Here is a 6,010-nt window from a genome sequence, read left to right on the forward strand (position 1 = left end):
TTCTCCAAGTCAAGTCTGTTTTGCTTGTGGCAGTAAATGGTGAGTGATTTCCCTGCCCTTATCTCGACCCACGAGCCTTTCATTATATTTTCTCTCCCCTGTCCAGCTGAGGAGGGGAGTGATAGAGCGGCTTTGGTGGGCACCTGGCATCCAGCCTGGGTCTACCCACCACAGTTTTTAATTGCAGTATAATTGCTTAAGCACCTTAAATACCTTTAAATAGTACTCTTCTCTTTGAAGGTAGTTTCTTTTCTGCTACACTTAACACTTGCTGGTGCTGCCAAGTTAATTCATGTTCAGAAGGATTCAGCTTTAAGATGAACAGAGTTTTGCTGTTCTGAGTGTTCATGAATGAAGCGCTTGGACGTATATTGTTGTAAGCCTTTGACAAAAGAGTTTACTGTTCCTTGAGTTTCTACATGAGTAAAACAGACAAAAATACAATTTTTCTTTCATTTCCTGATCAGTAAGACTGAAAACTAAATGTTAGTATGAAAGAAAGATGTTACAGTCCTGATTTTGTGCATTCGTATTCCCTGTTTTCCAGCCCTTACACTTCTGTGTTAGGCTACATGTCATGTATTTGGGACAAAACTTGTTTAAACTGATAAAAAAAGGTTGAGAAAGAGCGGCTTCTTCCAAAACTTTTTTCAGACCTTGGCTAATGTAGGATGCTAAATGCCAGTCCGCAAACCTTATTGCAGCTTGTAAAGTGATGAGCTGTAAAAGGATAGGATTACAACATCAAAACTGTAAAACTTTCTGTAATCTTCTTGGAGGTGCTGACTGCTTTCAGTTAGTCACAGCTGTTTTTCTGAAACAGTAAAATTTGATGAAAAACGGGGTATGGTAGAGGCATCACTGATCTCATTATGAGCTCAGGAGAGAAGGAAGGATATAAAAAATTTATTTCCATAGCTGTCTTTGTAAAGGTGAGAAGATAGATGAAAGGAAAAGTAATAAAAAGGGAAGAGCAAGCTTTGGACAAATGGAGAGCACCAGAACTGTATAGATTGGGGAAAAAAATAGCAAAGAAATGGCAAATAATTAATCATAAAGGAATTAGTTTTCATGGCAAAAGAAAAAAGGAAATGTAACAATGTAAGCAAAGTTCTGGATGTGGATAAGAAGAAAGATGAATATGAGAAACATGAATGTAAGTCAAGTTTTTTCCAGATTCAGTCTTGTCACAACAAGGAAAATAATTGGAGATGTGTATATGGAGGCACTCAAATAGAGTCTTGCTTTGACTGGAGACATAAATACTAGCCTGCTATATATTGTTAGTGAAACGTAAATCAATGTGGCATCACAAATAATCTACTTCCTTTTCATTCTCCTATTCAATTCAAGATGTTACTGATTATCTGTAAGGCTCTACATCATCTGGAATGTTGAACGTGTGGAAAAGTTTTCTGAGGTCTCTGGGACTAAATTTTCAGAAAGTATTATTAAGTTGTTTTTCTGCAGGATTACATCATTAAATTTGCACATCTTGGTCTCCCATGTCTGATGCAGTGATTCCTTTGTTTGATTTGCTGCTTGATTTGTTTTTCTTCCTCATAATGCAGCTCCCAATATTAGAAAATGTTGAGCTTATATGCTTTATAGCACATGTTGTTCGGTAAGGTCACATTGATTTTTTTATTTGGGTTAGTTATTTAAATGATTGATTTTTATTTTGTGGTGAACTGGTTAACCTTTGAGAGCTGTGGCTGAATGAGTTTGAATCACTATTCACGTGTTTCTGGTACTGTGTGTGTCAGATCAGCTGAAAGGTCGGTTTCTCAAGGAAGCATAGACCATAATGTTTTTCTCTTGACTTACATTTGGCCTGTTCAAAGAATTTATAAGTCTCTGTTCATGCATAAGACAGATCAAATCAGCACTGCTATTTATACACAAAATAAAAATGGTATCCAGGGTACTCACTTTCTCAGCATAGTGAAACACAAGAGAGAAAAGCACAATGAATACTGTCTGGACAAGAATCAAGAGCATCTGCACAATGCCGGCTATAAATCAGTTGTTTCATCTATTACTGCTAAAGAATTTGACTTTAGAATACTGAAAAAAATTGTCCTTTTTTCTGAGAGGCTTTGTGATGTTCCTGCTTACCTTTGCAAACATCAAAACATTCATAATTTGCAGAACAATTTTAGAAAGATACTGTGAAAAGATTAGTCTTAGAAATGTTGATTAGAAGAGACCTCTGCTCAAGCTGCTACTTGGAGCAGGACAATCACTAACATTGGATCAGGTCAGTGACTTTGAATAGAAACTCCACCACTTCTATGAGTAACCTCTTCCAGTGCTGCACTGCTCTTCTAACAAAGAATATTTTCCTAATGACCAATTTGAACCTTCCGAGGGGCAATTTTGGGCCATATCCTTCCTATATCCCTTCTATATCCTCTGCCGTGGCTGGGAAGAGTTCGATTACCTCATCTTTGTAGCGCCGTGTAGTTGCAGGCTCCGAGCAGATCCTCCTCAGGCTCCTCTTCGCCAAAATAAACAAGGCCAGTTCCCTCAGCCTGTCCTCTACACCTGTAACCATCATAGTAGCCCTGTACTGGACCCTCTCCAGTTTCTCAACATCCTTCTTGAACTGGAGGCCGAAAACATTATTCAAGGTGAGGGCTCACAAGCACTGAGTAGAGAAGGTATTGACTTTCCTGGATCTGCTGACCACATTCCTCTTAATGTAGCCCAGTGCACTGTTTACATTATTCGTGATAAGAGAACTTTATTAGTTTATAAACAACTCAGCAGCCACTGTAGCCTCCAGATCCTTTTCAGCAGGCCTGAAACATAGCAAGTTCCTTCCCTGTCTGCACTGGTGCATTGGGTTTTTTCTCCTCGGGTGCAGAATTTTGCACTTACTGAAGTTTCTAAAACAGAAACCTCAAAAAGGATTCTTTTGCCTGGGCTTCCAGTGTCTCATGGTGTTTCTGAATTGAAGTTCTACTAGTCAGCACAGCAGCCACAACTCTTGCATCATCTGAAAATCTACTGAGTGTACATTCTGTCTTCTCATAGGGGCTGTTGATGAAGATACTGAACAGTATCTTCATAGCAGTCCATTGGTTACTGTGCTCATTTCCAACCACCAACTGGACATCAAACCATTGAATCTAGTCTTTGAGCATGGGGTCTGACCAATTTTCATCCCACCTACATCCTTTCATTCAGTCCATACTTTCTCATATTAAAGTAAATATATATTGCATTCACTCCTCTCCCTTCATCTGCATGGCCAGTTCATTTCATCATAGCGGGCAACCAGATTGGTCAAGCATGATTTGCTCTTGGTAAATCCTTGTTGACTTTTCTTGATTATTGTCTTGTCCTTTACATGTTGGAAATTGGTCCCAAGAGGACATGCTCCACGATTTTTCCAAAGACTAAGATGAGGCCAACTATCATATAGTTTCTTAGATCCTCCTTCTCACTTTTCTTTAATACGGATGTAAAATTAACCTTTCTCCCGTCATCAAGGATGTCCTGTAATAGCAGTGATTTTTCATGGATGATAGCTAGTGGTGTTGCAATCACATCGTCAGCTGTTTCAGCACCCATGGGTGTATCCCATGTGACCCCATGTATTTGAACACATACTGCTTCTTCAGGTATTCACCAGCCTGTTGCCCCCCCAACTCTTAGCCATCCCTCTCCTTCCCAAACTGTACATGCAGAGGTCTGGGAGGAGACTTTGCCTAAAAAGCGAGGGGCAGAAATGGTATTGAGTGCTGCAGCTTTTGGTGTATCATCTGTCATTATCTCATCTCCCTTAATAAGCAATAGACCTACATTTTCTTTGAACCTCCTTTTGCTGCTCTCGTATTTGTAAAATTCCTTCTTGTTACCCTTTAATGTCCCCCATTAATTTTAGCTCCAGCTGGGTTTTGTCCTTCCTAGTTTTGTTCCTGTGCCCAAACAATGATTGTGTGCTTGTCCTTTGTTTCCTGTCATTGTTTCCATATATGTGCTCTCCATTTCCACCATTTCCATCTCCATATGTGATTTTCCCATTTTAGTTCATTAAGAAGCTCCTTACTCAGCCAAGTGGACCTTCTGCATACCTTCTCCATATGTGCTGCTTCCTTATCTATTTCTGGGTTAGGTCCCTGTTCTATGACAGACAAAGTCCTCCCCACTAGATTAGTAAGTCTGTTCACAAAGATCTTCTTCCCTGTCTTTGCCAGGTAGACCTATTCTCTAAGTTGTCTTTCCGCATCAAATTGAGTGCCACAAGCAAAATAGTTGAAGCCCAGCTAGTGCCACCAAATATGTAGCCATATGTGGCCTACTGGATACATGTGCTGCTATCCAGGCCTTTCCCTTTTGCCATAGGATTAAAGAGAAACACCACCAGGACTCCTGTCTCCTTCACCCTTGCTCAGGAGCCCTACAGTCGCTTTTGAACTGAAATGGTTTCACATCACCATGTCATTGGTGTGTGCATGAATAAGCAGAAGAAAAGTCAGAACGTTAGGTGACCCCACACAGTCTTTCGGCAACACCACAAATTGAGGCTCCATGCAAGCAAGAAACCTCCCTAGTGGATGAGTCAGCTTGGAAGAGAGTCACCAACTACTCACTGTCACTCATCATTTTCTCTTGGTAGTGCTCTGATACGGTGTCCAACCTGGATTCTTTCTCTGAGGGAGCTTGTTCTTCCCCTCTGCTGCCTGGGCCGTGCACCACTGGGCAGGCCTCCTGCTACCAGAAGTCACAAGCTTCCAGTTTCCACCATCATAGGAGCACATGTCTTCTTCCCACTGCGTCTTGCCTCGGTTGCACCTTCCCTGTCTGTTGCATAAGCTTTTACACCTTGAAAGATCGTGTCAATCACCTGTTTGTCACCCCTGATGCAATAAAACACACCTGCCTCTTCTTGCAGCTCCTCACCTGCTGCTGCAGCAACTACAACAGAGCAAACCTCCCTCCAGGGAGGTCACCCTCAGGGCTCCATCTGCACGGAGGTTGCCACAGCACTGCCGGTGACAGCAGGGGCAGGAGTTATGTCTTGTAGCAAGTCATCACCATTTGGGTGTTGTCTTCTTATGCAAACAGCACATCGGGGTCTCTCGTGTGTCAAATGTCAAGTTAACTGTCTTGCTTATTTGCACGTCCCGCTGGCAGCGCTCCTTGGTGCCCTTCCTGAGGGTGCCAGATGAGTCAGGAACTCCAAGTGCATTCACTCAGCCTTGTGCAAGGTTTCCCATTTGGCAGGAAACCTCTTGCACTGTCTGTGAGTTCCCAGCCACAGTACCCTCCTTTGTGAGTGCTGGGTCTGCTGAAGGTTTCTGCTCCCCGTGCTGGATCCTAACGAGCTGAAAGAACGGTGGATGTAGCTTACGCAGCACCAGTCTCACTTGCCAAATGAAGAGGTACTGTTGTGCAGTTGAAAAGGTTAGTTTCAGAATCTGCTCAAGTAGATAGAGCTGTCCAAAAGCATTTTAAGATCAATTTACTGCAGTCCTCATCCATGAATAAGAAAAAATAGTCTGGGTACTTATTATCACAAGTTAAATTTTCTTATTCACTTGTAGGAGATAAACGGAGTTTCAATTACTGGCTAATGATTTTAGAATTTGATTATGTTATTTTATAGTAAAATACTCAAATATTGTCGCCGTTCCCTATCTTACAGCTGCACTTGCAGTGCAATGACAATTTTAAATTTATGGTAGATTATTTCTTGCAGTCACTAGCTGTGTGTACTAGGAAAAGGTCTTCTGCAGGGACATTGCTTGAATAGAAATATCAATGCAGATATGCTTATATAGGCGGTGACAGAATGGCAGACTTTGAATTAGGTTAGTCTTTCAACAACTATAAATTGGCAATATAAAATCAATTCCTTTGAGGCTTAAGTGGTCAAAGTATAAGGTTGAGTAAAATAAGGTGAGAGTATATTAATATAAAGAAATAGCAAAGAAAAAATGTTTAATGTCTGTAGATTGTAAGTGTGAGGAAAAAGTGTGTAGGGTAAATGAGTGTGGAG

Source organism: Fulmarus glacialis, unplaced genomic scaffold (genome assembly GCF_000690835.1).
Source record: "Fulmarus glacialis isolate BGI_N327 unplaced genomic scaffold, ASM69083v1 scaffold7553, whole genome shotgun sequence".
NCBI classification, from domain to species: domain Eukaryota; kingdom Metazoa; phylum Chordata; class Aves; order Procellariiformes; family Procellariidae; genus Fulmarus; species Fulmarus glacialis.